Genomic DNA, 19,064 nt, shown 5'->3' with positions numbered 1-19,064 from the left:
CAGATACCCCTCTATCCAGCCCAATGCCTTTAGTGAAATGAAAGCAGTGCAGTCCTCAAGCAATCGGTCATGGGTTACAGGACAGCAGAAACCGAGTGCCACCAATGCCGGAGGTGCCGGCAGACATGATGAGGTGAGGTGCCCCAATGATCCTAGCAGGTGACCTGTGCCCAGAGGCAGGTGGGAAAAAAAACCCCATGGTCTCCACCCATCAGACCTGAGGCAAGATTCCTTCCAGTCCCCCAGCTCTGGAGATCAGGCTGATCCTGTGCCTGAGTCAAACCTACCAGTCAAGGACATAAGAGAAAGGAATCTTTGTGCTGCTTCAGAGAACTGGGGTGCCCCACCCAGCGTCCCATGCATACATACTGGGAGATAAATCCAAGCTAATGCTCTTAATTTCGGACCACAGCATACAAAGACACCTGCTCACAAGGTGTTCCTGTTTTCCAGGCTCTCAACCTTTACTAGTACAACTTTTTTACCCTGCTCCAATCTAACCAGGGCTCCCTTCCACTTAGCAGTATGGGAAAGAGGTAGTGATACCCGCACCACATACCTATTCATGACCCCCGAGGTTGAATATGCTCTCCTTATTCTTTGCCCTTAGAGAGGTACCAGCCAAGGCTGACAGGCCCAGGAATGAGCTATGCAGTACACAGCACCTTCTTATCCAGGCTCTCTAAACATTCTGAAATTCAGCCACCCCAGAGTTAGTAGGAGGTAAGTAAGTAACAATGGAGGGGAAACTCCCAGTAAATGGGGGTAGGGAGGGGAGGCTCAGAGACTTAGCAATGGAGGGGATGCTCCAGGCTAGGAAGCAGGCTCACAGGAGTCCCTAACTGCTCCCAGATCCATTCCAGCACCTCCAGGTTCTCCTGACTGCTCTTAAGCCCAGTCCTGAGCCCCTCTCGGTCCCACTTTCTCCTCTGTCCCATTCCCCCTCCCACACATGTGAAGCTCCCACAATATTTCTGCTAGCCTCCTAGTCTCCCCTCCCCCCCACAGTTCTACTACCCCTGCTTTCCAGAGTGATAAACTGAGTCCTAGAAATGTGAAGTGACTTGCCCTACATCACACCATGAGGCAAAACTCCTGGCTCCCTGCCCCTCGTCTAAGTGCTAACAATGCTAGCTTGTAGCGGGGCGGATTCAGGGTGGGGGGAGCTTATGTAAACCTGCCCAATCAGTGAGATGCTTCTAGGGAGCCAATCAAAAGCGTGCTTACTGGGGCCTGTATAAAGATATAAGGAGCTTCTCAGCAGAGCAGAGGGCAGTTGGGAGCTGACCAGCAAGGGGGAAGGATTGGTTCCCAGGGAGATGCACCTTGGGTGGAGCCGTGCTGGGCAAGCTCAGGGGAGCAGAGAGAAAGAGGCTCCAGTCGGATCCCTGCCAGGCTGTGGACTTGACGCAAGAGCCAAGAAGGTGCAGGGGCCACGGGGAAGTGGCCCAGGGGACGGGAGCAGTTAAGGGGAGTGAAGGAAGGCTGGACAAGGCTGCCACCAGAGCATCCTTGGTCTGGGGCCCAGAGTAGTAGGCAGTCCTGGTTCCCCCCCCCCCCCATTCCTTTTGCACCGCACCCAGCCGCCAAGGAGAGTGGCCTTTACAGACTGCAGCTTGCCCTGAGGCAAGGGGCTAGACAGCATGGCCAACAGTCATCACAGGCCCCAGGGCAAGGTGTGGGAGGCCTGGCCCCATGCCCCCAGAAGGGGTGGGATCTCAGGTAAAAGGGGCGGGACAGGGGCAGCCAGCCCTCAGCACCGCCCCCTCCCCCGAGCCAGGCAGACCAGTGCTCCGGTAGCCATTCAAAGGCAGCAGCAGCAGCAGCAGCTGGGTGGCCTGGGCCCCTTTGAGTTGTCAGGCTCTGGGGCAATTGCCCCTTTTGCCCCCTTTGGTCAACAGGCTTGGGATTAGGCTATGGGCCTGCAGTTGGCCACAGGGGCAGATGTATTCACTGAGGACGACTGATACCCCCAGGAGGAGGTGAGAACGGAGCGGTGAGCAGTGTTCTGAAGAGGACTCCACAGTCCAGGGAACAACACCGATCCACAAAGAGATGGTGGAGCAGAATGACACCCGACAGAAGGCAGCGCACTCCAATGCACTGCGCTCATTCCTGAGGTGACCAGCAGGAAGCGCTATGGCACTGAGTTGGCCCCCTCCCTCCAAAAGCAGCTATACTACATTGTAATTTGTTGCCTTTGGTTTTGCACTTCCATTTCTAATCCTGCCCTCCCTTCCCACTCCTGCCGTGGCGCTGAGTGCTGCGCCCCTCAGCTGGGCTGCCACGGGGGAGGGAAAGGGGGAGCGGTGACATAGACAGTCCCATCCCCTGGCCGTGTACGTCACCACCTCATCCCTCCTCCCCCACGGCGGCATAGGGGCAACCAAGGAAAGAAATAGTTACCTTGTGTTTTTGTCATGTTGACATTCTTTTTTGCATGGTACCATGTATATTTTAGTTGCTGATGTGTCTTTCCATTTATATTCAATTGCATTATGGGATGCGTTTGTTCCAAAATAATAGCTATACTTCTGGTCTGTGTTTTCTTTTCTTTTTTTTATCAGTAACTAGCAATAAAGGAACCATGGAACCAATTAACAAAGGATTTTCCTGCAATTGCCAGAGCACAAGCCTGAAATAAAATTATAATTTGTGCCCGCTATCTGAGGATCTCTGTATGCAGGAAGCAAACATGAAAAAATGAACAGTCACAATGCCTCTGTGTAGTAGTGAGGTATCATTATGCCTCTGTCACTGATGGGGAAACTGAGGCACAGATTGTGCCATGGGGGGGAGGGGGGACTGGAATGTGAGACAGGCCAAACCTGAGAGATGCTGCAATCCTATGTGTCAGTTGGCAATGCCCAGAGCAGGTCCAGCACTGCAGGACAAGAGCCACTGTTGTGGGATGAGCATGAGATGGCCTCACTCTCCAACAGTCCTTCTATCCCTGAGTCTCTTTCAGGCCCTGGGCCCAAAGTCCTCTGTGTGGCCCTGGGCATAGAGAATGCTGGCAGGGAAAAAACCCAGGATTGCGTCATCACATGTGCCTCTGTCACCTCACACCCCTTTCAGGAGGATGGATTGTCACAGCAAGTGCAGGTTGTGGAAGACGCGGTAGCTTTTCAAGCATCCAAAGCGTCCACCGTGGTAATTGGTAGTAGGGCAATTCTCGTATTCAGTCCCTGCTCATGCAAGCTGTTCACATTCCCCACTAATGGTGCTAAAAGTAGCCACATAGACATTCCAGTTCACATTGGAGATTGGACTGTGATGCCTGGGGACAAGGGTGGGTTTTCTGTAGACCTAAGCTCTGCGACTCGCTGAGTTGGTTGGTTGGTTGGTTTTTGCCGTGTAGAGGTACACTCCATGGCCATGGCCTACAATATCTAAGGGAACATCTACACTGCACGCTTACTTTGAAATAAGCTATTCTGGTATAGTTATTCCGAAATATCTTATTTCGAAATAGCACATCTATACTGCAGGGAAGCCTCAAAATGAGTCCGAGACAGGTTTCCCTAATGTAGACATGCTATCTCGGATTAGAGCCCAAGAGACACTGGGGAGGAATAACTTAGAATGGCCCTGGTGAGGGGCTATTTTGAAATAGCAGTAGTGGAGCATCTACACACACTTTATTTCGAAATAGGTGTTATTCTTTGTAGAATGAGGTTTACAGATTTCGGAATAAGCCACTGTAGCGGGCTCCCCGCTCCACCACAGCGCCCCCTGCCGTCTGCTCGGGGAATTAGATCGGCCGGCAGGTGGCGCAGTCTTTCAGGACACTGCCCTCCGGCAATGCCCACTATAGCCTGAGCTTTTCCCCCCTTCCGGGGGCTGTTGTTAGTTGTAGGTCGGCAGGCCTTTTGGAGGCGGTTCCTCCGCCCTGGCCCAATGGGTGGATAGTCCGCCCTATGGCCCTACCGTGCCTTAAAACAGTCCGAGTCTGTGAGTCTATCTCCGGCCTTACTTCAGGTCGGGGTGAGAGACAATAGTTCAGGGGCCCGGCCTTGCTTCAGGCCCGGGCCATGGGGGAAGAAATTCTGCGTATACTTAAGTCCCTTAACTCAGTTAGGGCAGGGCAACAGTCCTAGTCCTGGCCCTTTAAAAAGGTCCGGTCCGGATCCTGGCCAGGTACCAAGACCACCATACGGAGGCCCAGGCCCTCGAGCAGGGCAACAAATGGCAGCAAACCACAGTAAGCTGAGCCGGCCCTAACCCAAGGCAGGGCCGCAGACAAACACCCAGGGTTGTAGACGCTCCTAGTTCAAGAGCTGGGCAGGTAGTGCACCTGCAGCAGTGGCAAAGGGGGGAGACTGCCACCCGGTTAGTGGGTGGCAGGGGGGAGGCGCAGGCCCACCCACTCTCCTGCGCCCCGGCCCAGGGGCCCTGAATGCAGCAGTTCAGCTGCTACGGGCTCAGCAGGGGCTCCAGCCCGCAACTTGCTGGCCTAGGGCAGTTCTCAGCCCATGCTACCCCCTGGGCCGCTTCTTGTCTCCCCCTTCGCTGGTACCTGTACCTCCAGCAGGTCTGAGCAGGGAGTCGAGGCGCTGTCGTCCCAGCAGGGTCCGGCTGGCCCAATCCAGGGGTCAAGGGGTTGGAACCCCGCAGCGTCCCGCGGGCTCACCCGGCCCCGGCGTTCCAGTACCCATCGGGGTTCCAGCTGGTCCAGCGGCTCAGCCCAGTCCTCGGGGTCCCCGGGAGGTTCCGCTGGCTGGCTTGGCCAGGCCTCAGTAGCCCTGGCAGGGAAGCCTTGGCTGGCTTCCGAGGCGGCCGCTGAGGGCGGCCTAGCCCGAGTCTTAGCCTCCCCAGGCAGGAGCTCCAGACAGGCCACCGGCTCCTTCAGAGGCTGGGCCCCGACTGAGCTCCTCGGCAGCCTTCTTATAGTCCTAGCCCCGCCCTTTGACTTCCGGTCAGGTGAGGGGGCGGGGCTAGGCTGGGCCCAAAATGGCTCCCAGAGGGGTTCCTCCACCTCTGGCTCAGTGGGTGGCCATTCCACCCCACTACAGCCACCCATTATTTAGAAATTTTTTCAAATAACGGACATTATTCCAAAATAACTTTTCCGTGTAGACATACCCTAAAAGATCACTTAATGCTGTGGAACGACGACTGTGGCTGACAACACCACCCCTCGGTCACAATGCAACTTTCTACCACAACAGTAAAGCTCATCGGTGCAGAAGATTGTTTTTTTGGGGGGCCAGTATAAAACTGTGAAACCAACTTCCACTAGAATTAACAGCCATGGCAAACCTTACCTCCTTCTCCTCCAAATGCAAGGTGCATTTCTTTGGCCCGTCTGCGGGGAACTAAATACAGAACCAGTGGGTGTATTTAAAACATAAACAAACAAACTCAAGCAAAAACCCTACCATAACAAAACACTCCATTGTACACATAATAGTCCCCCTGGAGAGAGGATGAGAGAATGAATTATACATGACTCTACTGGAAGGCACTCAATGCGGGTGGAATGAGAATCAAAACAGAAAATAATTCTTTTGAACCCACCCATGCCCCTATGAATGGGGATCAAGTCTACTCAAGATCATTGTAAAGCCATGTCCTCCCATTATCCTTTTAGCAATACAGTAATTCCTCATTTAACATGTGCCCGCGTAACACATTTTCGCGATAGCACGATTTTGTTTTTAGGGAACGTTTTTTTAATTACACGACCATCCCCGGAATAACACGATTTCCCCAGCTGGCCCATTGCCAGTGGCTGTGCAGGGCTTCCCCTGTCTCCCTGCAAAGCGGCGGAGGGTTCGCCGCTTACTGTGCCGTTCCCCGGCAACCCCCCCTCTCTGGACGCAGTGTGGGTCCCGGCAGACCCGTCACAGGAGCATACTCCCAATCCAGTCCCCCTCCCCTCTCCTTCCCTTCCATTCTCCAGAGCCCAACACTTCCCCTCCCTGCTGTAACCCAGTCCCCTTTCTCCCCCAACCTTATGTCCCGGTCCCAAAAGACACCACCGCTTGAAACGCAACCCCCACCTTTTCCATTATTTTCAATGGGAAAATTGACCTCGCATAACATGTTTTCACTTAACACGAACATTTTCTGAAACATATCTATAGTGTTAAGTGAGGAATTACTGTATACAATGCAGCTAATGTATGCTGCATCATTCTTCCCTGGTAGACTAACCATTGGGAAGAAAGGGTGCATCTGTGAGTTTTCCAATTTCAGAATGAAGTTTAAAGAGGGAGCATAACCCTTAACTGAGAACTGAAGCATCCATTAGTAGGTTCTGTTTTCACAGCATCGATGCAATACATTTATACCATTGTCCCAATCCCATTTCACGTAAACCATTTATTTTTTCTACTTTTCCCGCAAGGGCTTTAATGCAGGATTTGGATACCTTTCAGAAAGCTTGTGTGATGTAATGCGACTGAGAGACATAACAATACATGTGGAGTTTAGGAAATCTTTTTTAACACGAATAAAAACAACAGTCTTTTCAAAAGACACTTTTTTACTAGGTAGCTAAGTTTCCTCCCCTCCTCCTCCACCCCACCCCTTTCCCATTGATGTTAGATCTTCATATAGAGTCTAATCCACACTTGGCCAAAAGAGGGTGATGGACTTGTGCTTTAGGCAGGGTGTAGGACTCAGAAGATCGGGGTCTAATTCCTGTCCCCACTGACCTTGGTGACTTTTGTTTCAGTTCCCCATTTGCAAAATGAAATTATGGGTGTGTTTTGTCTCCGCAGATCCATATCTTCGCTACTTAGATTGTAAGCTTTTTGGATTGGAGATTGGCTCTTACCATGTACCACACTGAGCACCATGAGAACCTGATCTCAGTCGAGGTGTCTAGCTACTATTGTAATGCAAATAATCATCCTGAAAGGAACTGAGTACATGCAATCCCCACCCTCAAGAAGAGTTGTGATTATAAGAGTATCTCTGTGTATCCAGCCCTTAGAATGGCAACATTTGGAGATCCCGGACGTTTTTTTACTGGCCAGTCCCCACTGGTCCTGAGGGAAAGCGTGATGCAAGTTTCTGTTCTGATTAAGGACTGAACAAAGCCTGTTGCAATATTGTTACAGACAATTTAGACAACGAGTTGTGTTCTTTTTCTCCCCTCTCCTTGCAAGTCATTTCCAAGCCAATCTAGATCGGAACCATCAAATCTCGTATTCCCAAGTGTTAATGATTTTCAGCCTCAGGACTTGTTTGCAAACTGTTCGATTTAACTATTAACTGATGGTTTTTTAATAGCAGCATGTGAATGATAACCTATGTCACATGGAAGTGCTTCCACTCTACAGGTAGATCTAGACTGTATTTGGAGATGTGGCCATCATTCATGTGCTCATATCCCGTCACATTTTATTTAATCTGGATAGTGCAGCAAAAAATACCAGTGAAGACATACATGGCAGCGCAAACTGTACAAAAGCCCACCAGGAACCCTGCATCTGTACTCACATTCCTAGTCCACACAAGGGTCCATGAAGACACATTTTCACAGCTATTTTTAGCTCCTGGGCTATACCTGCCCAAGCTGCAATCACGCACACCTATCACTGGATGACTGCATCTTTTTTAACTATCATGACAAATGGACATGTCCATCATGCATTTTCCAACTGAGTATTCATTTAGTAAACTTCTGGGATTTGCAAACATTTGCATGACTAAATGGGAAAACAGTCTGAAAACTCATGAACAATTAAGAAGGAGAAAGATTATGCCCTTTCCTATGTTTAATAGTAGTTTACTCCAGGTGTCCCAGACCCTCAAAGGTATTCAGGTGCCTAAGGACATGTCTCTACTTGCCACACCAGAAATCAATCTTCTGGTGTTTGATTTAGAGGGTCTAGTTAAGACCCGCTAAATCAAATACTGAGAGCGAATCCACTCAGCACCGGTACTCCTCCTAATCACAAGGAGTAAGGGAAGCCAATGGAAGCATTGGCTTCCGTCAGCTTCTCTCTGTAAAGATGGCCCCAGGCTTGGCTTAAGGTAAGCCAACTCCAGCTACGTATTTTACATAGCTAGAACTGAGTACCTTAACCTGACCTTCTGGGTCCAGTGTAGACCTGGCCTACCTCAATGGGAGTTTGGTGAAATCAAAGGGAGTTGTGTGCCTAAGTACCTATGAGGCTCTGGTTCTAAATCCCATTTACAATGGGGAGGCTACTCATGAACCATTCAGGCTGAATGGAAGTGTCAGAACTCAACTCAGTATGAGTCCATGAATAACAAAGGGACAAACCCACCATCGTCATCCGTGAAAATATTTGTGAGTTTCTTCCAGTGCCATTCAGACAGTCCAAAGAGGGAATAAAGACTTCAGGACTTGACCTGCTGTTATTGAATATGTTATGAAATTCAACTCTGTACAGAAATGGAAGACGTAATGTTGATAGAAACATTGGGAAAACAATTTTACTGGCTTTCCCAAAAAGAAAATAATTGGACCATTAACCAAAGAGTGAATAAACCATATTTGACAGGAAAGACATAGGCATTTGGCTAGGGAGAGATGTATTTAAAATGTTTTTTTCAGGTATTTGTTTTTTCTTTGAAAATTTGATAGCCATTGTCATAATTGCATGTGTCTACATGGAAGATGGGCCAACATAAATTGTAGCAATTTTCATATAAATTGTTGATGTTGTGGGGGGGTTAGAGCTGGAATTGTGCCAGGTGATGGCAGTTCTTTTGCCATCATAGGCTATTATCTCATGCAGGCCCAAAGGGAGAGAATCCACTCTTCTCAGAACTGCTGCGGTGATTCCAGATTGATCCTACTGGATGGTGAGTGAGCTTTTACCTCCCTTACTATTTCTCTACTGCTTTAGTGCCCCAGCATAATTGTTACTCTCCAGTGACACTCCCCGGAGCACCCTCATTCTTTCAGTCATCCCGGTGGCTGTAGGAGATCCTGGATGATTAAATGTTTCCTTTCCCACGGTCTGTCTCATCTCCTGCAGCCATGGGAATGAAGTGAGAGGAGCCCCACCAATGACATTGGGAGGATGGAGCTTAATATGCTTACAGGACAGTCATTAGAATTGGTCGGTCTGTTTCCAATGAATCTGAAGAACTCTTCCCCTCTTCCCTTATGGTCCCTGAGCATCTTCTGCTCCTGCTGCTTTGTCTTCTTTTTAAACATTTTTGTGAATAAATCTTAGCTATGGGTCACACCACAGCCATCTCCAGTGAGCATTCACTCACTGTTCATTCATACAAGTCACATGCTGGTGCTTTTCCTCCCTAGATGGATGCCTGTAAGTACGGTACAAAAGTTTCAGACACAGACACATGTACACTTGCAGACGGGTACATGGGGGCAAAATTGTCCACATCTGACTGCTTATTAAAGATACTTCCCTCAAACATTTACCCCTCCAAATTCATCACTTCTCCAGAGGATGATCTTGTGACTAAATGAGTCAAGAACTCTGCTTTCATATCCTGCTACAGACTTCCTATGTGGTATTGGTCAAATCCCTTGATCTCTCTGTCTTGTCTCTTTTGATTGGAAATTCTACAGAGCAGGGACTATTTCTTACCTTATGTCTATATAGAGCCTGACACAATGGGGACCCTATTCTCAGGTGTGGTTTCTAAGGAATGCTAAGATTTACTACTAATAATAATTGTGTGAACACATCTACACCTGCGTGAATGTTTGTGAACAACGAAGAGGGGATTACAAATGCCATTGAATGGAATGCACAGCTTTAAATCACATGAGTGAGCCACAGGTATGCCATAATAGGCCACAGATGTATGAGGTAGGCCACAGATATTTTGTGATATCCACCCAACTCCACCAAACAGTAAGAGTCACTAACAGATGATTCCTGGTCCCAAGGGTGACAAAATCCTGTTCATTTCAGTGGGGACAATATTTTTTCCTAACAGATTACTTGCACACTGGTGGAGATCCACCGTTTCTTTTCTTTTTTTTTTTAACTTTTTCCATAATGAGGATGAAGACAAGTCAGACAGAACAATCTCAGGTCCAGAGATTTATAGATATTATGCTTAGGAGGGACCATTATGATCATCTAGTTTGACCTGCGACATATTGCAAACCATAGAATTCTGTCTGGCAATTTCACCATCAGAAACCAGAATCTTCTGGTTGGGCTAGAGCATATCTTTTAGAAAGAGACATCCAGGCTTGGTCATTGGCCATCTGGTGCCTCCCACCTCCTACTTGGGCTTTAGCAGATTAAGGCCTTTTCTATACTTACCTGGAGATCAACACTGTGGAGCTCGATCTCCCGGGGTTCAATTTAGCAGGTCTAGTAAGGACCCTCTAAATCAAATGCTGATGGTGCCCCTGTTGACCCTGGTATTCCATGGGGTCACGAGCAGTAAGGGAAGTTGATGGGAGAGTTTCTCCCATTGACCTCCCGCAGTGGGGCTGCCACAGAAATTCGACTTTAGGTACATTGACTTCAATTACACTGTTCTCGTAGCTGGAGTTACGTATCTTAAATCAACTTTCTTCATAAGTGTAGACCAGGCCTAAGCAACTGAGTATGAATCTAAATCCAGGAATAGGGTTCCACTGATGAGAATATTCTTCACTTGAGTCAGACAGATCCCACCCCCAGTAGTCTGAATCTCTAGCAACACCAAACGACCCATTACTAGAGGGAAAAGCGACTCCTCAGGAGGTTTAATTTAAAACACACATGCCGTTCTCCTATTCCCCTTGAGGAGATTCTGTGGGATAATTTAAAGTCTCCTTCTTATACAAACATTGCAGTCATGTCCTACTAGTAACAATAAAAGGACAGTCAAGCTAAGTAAACAATGCCCTTCGTAGCTGTGTCTAAGCAGGAAGGTCCTCTGTTCCTCCCGTACTGGCTGCAATTCTTCGAATTACTGTTTGTATTAATAACAACACTGATTATAACAAAAGACAAGAGCAGGAACTTCCTCCAAAAAAAGTATTAAACGGCTGTAATGAGTGAGTCGATGCTGCTGACGTCGAATGGGCAGCGTGTTGACAGAGCAGAAAATAGTGAAGCCAGATTGTGGGCTGTGGTAGTTCTGCGAAGGTACAGTAGAGCTTTGTTGATTTATACTAGAGGGGCATCCAGACCAGTCATGGCATTTTGTGCTTAGCACTGAGGGGAGGGATGGCGTGGTTTAGGTGGCGCTGAGGGCCAACTACCCTGCCCCCGCCCCTTCTGGGACCACAGAGCCCTTTCTCTCCACCCCTGCACCTTGCCCTGAGGCCTGGCAAGACTGTCAGCTCACCTGAATATAACCCTCAACAAGATTTAACCCAGTTCACACAGAAATTGTTGAGATTTGTATCCCAAGCACACGGCCTATGAACTCCCCAACCCATTGCATAGCAATAGCCCATGGATGGGCTGCTTAGCTTTCACATTATACACTGTAAGTTCCAGCTGATGGTTCTGTTATACTATTTGATAAACAAACCATAGTAATTCCTTGTAACTCACCAGCAAAGCCAAGAAAACCCTCATGCTTCTCTATCTCTGAACTGGGATTTGCTCCCTCTGAGGACTAGAGACCATCTAAGCCAGCTAAGTGGCTCGCCGTTGCTGTTTTACCCCAGATGACATCACCATTTGGCTTTCGGAACATACCTTTTTGGCTCTCACCCTTTTGGCTTCTCTCCATGTAAACAGGGCCTGATTAATGGTGCAGAAGAAGGGCTGTGAATCACGTATTCCGTTCTCTTATGGGAAGTCAGAATGTCAATTTTTCCTAGTTTTGAGTGCAGAGAATGAGGATATTTAATGCAGAATCCCTAGCAACGGACATAGAAACTGCAGCCCGAGCCCGCAGCTGCACGCTTCCCAACATACTTTTCTGTAACAGCAGCTGATGAATCACTCGCTGGAAGACATGCACTTGAAAAAACGAAAGTGCATTCACCGACCCAGTCTACTACCCAACCACAAGCACATTACAAGAGCACTCTTTGATAAGGAGAGAACACACACACACAAATCTCTGCCGGGCCATTTAGCCCCTGAATGGCAGTGTGCTGCACAGCCACAGATGTTCCATCTTCAGTCCTGGGTGGTGGCTTTTTACTGCCCATGGTATCCATTCCAGCTGGTCGTCACGCTGAATGTCTCTCTGATCTTTAGTCTTGTAAAGGCGCTGAGGTTGAAAACAAGACTGGCTTAGCTGAAAAGCTCCTGCGGTCTATGACAGCTTGAATCCCTTCCCCCTTAGAAGGCAATTTGTACAGCCTTTAAAAGAGAGCCACACTTTGAAACAGTCCTCTCTCCTCTGTGTCTAAGAATTCGTGCGTACAGTGAACCAAGGCAATAAGCCACCAAGATGCCCCCTAAAAGGTTCCTTAAATCAGGTGGAATGCAACAGTACTCCTAAACAGGGTTGACTTAAGAGCAGGTAGGTACTAGTGGCAAATGACAAATAACACTGTGACATGTTTTGTTTCCTGGTAATGCTCTGACTAACTGTACAGCATATGAACAAGAAACACAGATAATGGTTCAATGAAATACCAAAGCATGGGTGTGCTTGTTTGCAGAAAAGCAGTTTTCCTACTTAAATATTCTTAACTATCACCTAGCTAATCACACACCGTGTTGCCTGTTTTTATACATTGCGTCTCTTTTTCTGATTTACTTTCGAAAGAGGCTTTTCCAAAATTTGGCGCGTCTATACGGCACTGAATTTCAGAAAAAAGTGCTCTTTCGACATACCCCAGACATCTCGTAGAACGAGGTTTACTGGGATGGCGAAAGAGCATGTTCGCTTTTTAAAAAAATGATTCAGAAAAGCGGGCACGTTCCTTGGATGCAGTAGCCTGACTGAGCAGCACAAGTTACATTGACTTTCCATGGGATTTGAGCTCCTAAGTCACTTGTATGATTTGGAAAATCTCAACCAGAGTGAGGCTGAAATGCATTCATAGAAGAGCTAATGAGTAACAATTATTACTCTTGGTATTATTATTACTGATTATTGGGAAAATACTTAGGACTAGGGGATGCAGTCTCCAAAATCAGAATCAACAGTTTTAAAACTGGCAACATTATTATTATTTCTGTTGTTGTTGTCAGAAGTACCGGATGTTGTTAGAGTCTCAGAAAGTGAAGTTTTTGTGTTTGCTTGGAAAATAGAAGGAAAATGTACATGCTGTTTGTAAACGGTTGTATTTTTCAAAATTAAAGGAAAAAGTTTGTATTAATAAAAGAAGGAACGTGATTCCAATATTAGAGTTTATTGGCAGACAATATTTGCAGTTTTTTATCTTTTGGTAGAATACAAAGAAGGTGGAGAGTGCAGGAGTTAGGGCAGGAGGCTGGGAGAGTTGGGGGGCTGAGGGAAGGGGCTGAGGGTTCTGGAGTTAGGACAGGGCTGGGAGAGTTGGGGGGCTGAGGGAAGGGGGTGGAGGGTGCTGGAATTAGGGCAGGGGGCTGGGAGAGTTGGGGGGCTCAGGGAAGGGGGTGGAGGGTGCTGGAGTTAGGGCAGGAGGCTGGGAGAGTTGGGGGGCTGAGGGAAGGGGCTGAGGGTTCTGGAGTTAGGACAGGGCTGGGAGAGTTGGGGGGCTGAGGGAAGGGGGTGGAGGGCAGGGGGCTGGGAGAGTTGGGGGGCTCAGGGAAGGGGGTGGAGGGTTCTGGAGTTAGGACGGGGGCTGGGAGAGTTGGGGGGCTCAGGGAAGGGGGTGGAGGGTGCTGGAGTTAGGACGGGGGCTGGGAGAGTTGGGGGGCTCAGGGAAGGGGGTGGAGGGTTCTGGAGTTAGGACGGGGGCTGGGAGAGTTGGGGGGCTCAGGGAAGGGGGTGGAGGATGTTGGAGTTAGACCAGGAGGTAAGGGCTCAGGGATCAGTGGGGGGCTTAGGTCAGGGGGTTGTGCAGAAGTCAGGGTGGGGTTTGGGTGCAGGGGACTGTCAGGACACACGGTGGGGAGTTCAGGGTTCAGTGGGAGGGCTCTCAAGGCAGGGAGGGTGCAGAAGTGAGGGCAGGGGGTGGCAGGTTCAGGACTCAGAGCAGAGGGTTTAGGGTGGGGGCGGGGGCAGATGGAAGCCGGGGCCGCCTATGGAGCACCTCTCCCTCCCCGCCATGCAGTCTACCTCACCATTCTTTTAGCTGAAGAAGAGCCCACAGAGTTTCTTTCAAAACCCAGCCATGGCAGACCTTAATCAACTGCTGAGCAATATGAAGGAAAACCCCCCCAGCTTCGCTTGGGGAGAAATGCACAGTGCACTCAGGCCCAACTCGAGCATTCGTTTTACCATGTAAGCACACGTCAACGCAGCAACGAGGCGCCTGCAGCCAGCCTGGGCTAACCCACTTAGGTCACGGAGCTCTGTCTGGGGGGCTGTTTCATTGCTGTGCAGGCTCAGGCTACAGTATGGGCTCTAGGACACTGCAGAGGGAGGGGGACTGAGCTCAATCCCAGGGGTCTCCACAGCAACGAAACTGGGCCCAAACTCGGCAAGCCCAAGTCAGCTGGCACGGGAGTGCTGCAGGTTTTTCTTGGATGCATAGACATACCCACAGCGCAAACATTTACGCACATGATTAACTCTACTTTCCTGAGCAGTCTCACTGAAGCCAGTGTTGCTACTTGTGTGACTCAGACTAAGCATGTGCATATTTGCAGAATTGGGCCAAGTTTATTTACAGAACTCCCTGTTGCATGCTAAGGAAAAGAGGGGCTCTCTCCGCATCCTCTCACCATGCAGAATCACTGACCTATGGGGAACGTCTCCTGGCAATTCACCTGTGCTTAAAGGCATTGTCTGCCTTTGACCTGGGTTGCTATTTGCACTTCCCAAACGTGTAGGAGACATGTGTGATGATCCCCGTGTGCAGTGTATCTGGCTGGCCCAACTCCAAAGAATGAGCAAACAACGAGGAAGTGAGAAAAGGCATGTAGTTTGCCAGTCATTATAAACCGCATGAATTTCATCGGGTCAAAGCTCACACTGGCTCAGCGGACTCATAGCAGGGCTTCAGAAATGCCTGGGAAGCTTTTTACATAACTCATATCCCACCCAGCCGTTGTTTTGGAGCCATTCGTAATGGAGGCCAAGGACGTGTGATGAAAGTTGATACAATTTGTCATGCAGATGGAGGCAAGAGCAATTTAATTCTTCAAAGACACTAACAAAGTGCAGAAGATCAGGTAGCAAAATTCCTGCTCAGAGGCCACATGATACTGCTCTCTATGAGCTAATCAAAATAAATTTCTCAAGCACTGAAAAGGCTTTAAGTGGCAAGACATTAATAATACATTCATCCACATTCAATTATAATTATTGCCTGATTTGATCTTCATTAATACATTTCGATTAAATAATATGTATAATTATTAGTTACACGATGGTAATGCCCAATAGGGCCCCAACCAAGACACGTTGTGCTAGATGCTGGACCACCACGTAGTGGGAGACAGTCCCTGCCCCAAAACACAAGACAGACAGTGTGAGGAAGGTAAACAGAGGCAGGGAGAGGGAAGTGTAGGATTCGCAAAGGGAACTTACTGCTCCTTTAGGCACCTAGGCCCAGAATTTCGATTCTCAGACCCTCCAACTCAGCTTCCGTCATCTTACGCTGTAGGTGCCTAACTCACACCAATATTTCCACTGGGAAAGACCACTGGGCATGGGCGGCGGGTGAAGCCCTGCTATGGGGAGGCATGCCTGCCAGCCCTGCCCCTTCTGCCTAAAACCCCATCCCCGCAAGCCAGAGCCACTGTTCTCCCCCTCCCCCCTCAAATAAAAAGAAAAGCCCTGAGGGGTCCCCTGGACCCAACCTGTCCACTCCAGCTACAGTGGGTGAGCTGCTCCTCCCCCCCCCACACACACTACTGTGCCTCCACTCGCCCAGCCCCTGAGCACCAGGCTGACCCCGGTGCCTGGCTGAGCGGTCAGCCTCTCCTAGCACTGTGCCAGCCCCAGTGCCACAACAGTTTGGCCAGTCCACATGCTGGGTCCACTGGCAGCCTCCCCAAGCACCATGTCTTTCCTCCTTGAAGCTCCCCTCCCCAGTGAACTGTCAGCCCCAGCTGTACCCAGAGGACGCTCCTCAGTCCGGCAGCTCTCCACATCTCGGCTCACTCCTCTGTCCCCAGGAAGAGGGGTGTGGTAAGCAGCAGGGACCTTGACAGGAGGGATGGAGTGGAGGAAGCAGTGGGATTCTCAGGGAAGAGAGTAAAAAAATACATATAAACTTTAAAAACCAACCAATGGTCTGGTAGCACTTTCTAGACTAACAAAACATATAGATGGTCTCATGAACTTTCGTGGGCACAGCCCACTTCTTCAGAGGACCGGAGTTTTGAGCTCATGGTACCATCTATATGTTTTGTTAATCTATAAAGTGCTACCAGACCATTTGTTGTTTTTTAAGTTATCCTGGATAGACTAACTCAGCTCCCCCCTGAAGCTTCAAAATATATATAGTATCACAAGCTTTCATGGGCAAAACCCACTTCATCAGATGAGCTGGAGAGAGATAACAGGAACCCAGACTTTATAACAAAAAAAGAAGGGGGAAGAAAGGTACCTGTCAATTGTTGGACTGGTGCTAATGAGGCTAATCAAGTGGGCTGGATGTGTCCCATACTTAGGATTTGATGTAGAAATGAGATGTTAAAGGCAGGGGAGGATGGCTTTATAATGTGACATCCAGTTAATGTCTTTGTTCAAGCCCAGGGAAACAGTGTTAAATTTGCAGATGAATGTCAATTCTGCACTCTCTCTCTGTAATTGGCTGATGAAATTCCTTTGTAGAAGAATAGCTACCTTTAAATCCATCAGTGCGTGCCCAGGCAGCTTAAAATGTTCCCCTACCAGTTTATATGTGTTACCATTTCTGTTGTCTGATAGACAGTACCTTACCCACTAGGCCACACTGCTACCCCTCCTATAATAAATTCAATGCAATGAATGATCATTCATTGCTTTCCTCTTGCCTTGGAATTTATGAACTGTGGAGATCAGCTAGCCTGACCTCCTAACACAGGCCATAAAAAAAAATCATGATTAAAGATGGCTTCAAACTGAAATCTTCTGGAATCAAACATCTCTGCACACACAGAAAGCTATCTGGACATCCCTGCTTCAAAATGTGAGACAGTAGGCAGGCAGATATAACTTCTGTATCTGACTCTACAGCAAACATGGAGCAATAAGGTGAGTTTTAATGGATTTCTTCCATTGCATAGAGAATGGAATTGACGTGGGGTATACCTATTTCATCCCTAGTTACCCTAAATGGGGATGCACAAGTGAATCACTATAAAAAGGTGGGTGGAAGGAGGAATCCAGCTGACATGGGGCCCATTGTAAAGAACTGCACAGGCAGCTGATGGGGCGAGAAGGGGAAATTCTCTGATTGACAGTGAAGTTTGACAGTGAGGTTTGCCTGTATTCAACTGACAGGAACTTGTTACATGGGGCTGGCACAGCAGTGGATGTGCTGGCTACTGAAAAACGATGTTTTTCTGAAGTGGTCTGTTGAGGGGCGCGTACCCCCTCGAGGATATGAACATCTCTGCATATAACGGTCCAGCATATCTGCAACTCTAGTAAGGTGTTCCGGCACCTCTATTGGGGTACTTACAGCCTTCTGACCACATCCAAAAGTATCTGCTCCACTACCAGGGGAGTTACGGCCCTGAGGCCTAGTCAGCAATTCAGGCCCCTCTATTAGGGTAATTACGGCCTTCTGGCCAGGTTCAAAAGTGTCTGCCCCTCTACTAGGGGATTTACAGCCCTGAAGTCTATTTGCAGGTGAGCCTCTCCCGGCTAGGAAGCAGTTTGGCCAGGATAGGGAAAAGTGTGGTAGGAGGACCCAGGCCCCCCCCACCCCCCCACTCCACCGGGTCCCAGCCCAGGGCCCTGTAGGCAGAGACAGTAGCTACTGCCTGCTCGGTGGGGATTCCTGCTGCTACACACTGAGTCCCGGAGGCTAATCCCCCCTGCCCTGGGCTGCTTCCTACCCCTCTCTGGCATCCCCATAGTCTGCTTGCCTACTGGGTACGGTCCTTGGCCGAGGCTGTGGGTGCGAATTCTGCTCCCTGAGCACCTGCGGCTGAAGGCGTTGCTCCTGGGGCGGCGGCGGCTGCAGCCCTGGTGACAGCTGCTGGAGGAACACTTGGGGAGCTGCAGCCTGAGCTCCTTCTCCCCCAGCTGTCTGCCCCAACTGCAGGGTCCCCTGAGCTCTTATACTTGGCTCCGCTGGGAGCATGCCCAGCAGGGCTGAATGGGTGGGACCTTTTCAATCAGCTGAGCCCAGGCTACTCTCTGCCCTTCAGTGCGGGGTAGATATGCCCCATCACATGATCTAACAGGATGGATCAGATGACTTAACAAATGGGCATTTTCTCCGTCTACCTTCTCTGCATGCCGCTCTGCATTCCCTGATTCCATTTGCAAGAATGAGCGTCTCCCGCCTCACTCAGGAATGACTTGAAACACTGTGAGAAATATCTGGTTGCTTGGCATCATCAGATGGAATCAAAGTCTGGACTTTCTTCCAGAATTTGGGAAGAAGGCAGTGGGGCCTCATGAACAGAGCAGAAGCCTAGAGTGTAGGAGGCCCGAATTCCATTCTTGGCTTTTCTGGTAGCTGACCTTGAGCACATCACTGCACTTCTGTGCCTCAGTTTCCCCACTGGTGAACTGAGGATAATGATAACTCGTCTCCTTTGTAACACACTGGAGATCTACTGAGGAAAAGTGCTGTGCAAGAGCTCATTATTGCTGTCAGCCTCCGATACTATATGAGCCACGTGGCTGTAGTATCTCACTACCTCATCATCTTTAGTGGATTTATCCTCACAAGAACAGTAGTGAGGTGGGCAGTGCATTATCCCCATTTGACGCATGGGGAACTGTGTCACACAGTGACTTCCCAAGATCACACAAGAAGTCTGTGTGGGAGCATAGGATGAAACGCAGGTCTCCTGGGTGGCTGACTAGTGTTCTAACCACTTCTCAACATTTGCTACATTGTGCCTCCAGGCACATCGCAATTGCACATTGCAATTGCAATTAGACACATCGCAATTGCACATGAAGCGGGGATTTAAATCCCCCCCGCTTCA

The sequence above is a fragment of the Pelodiscus sinensis genome, chromosome 1, assembly GCF_052426305.1.
Source record: "Pelodiscus sinensis isolate ZL-2025 chromosome 1, ASM5242630v1, whole genome shotgun sequence".
Classification (NCBI taxonomy): domain Eukaryota; kingdom Metazoa; phylum Chordata; order Testudines; family Trionychidae; genus Pelodiscus; species Pelodiscus sinensis.
This window is presented reverse-complemented; position numbering follows the sequence as displayed.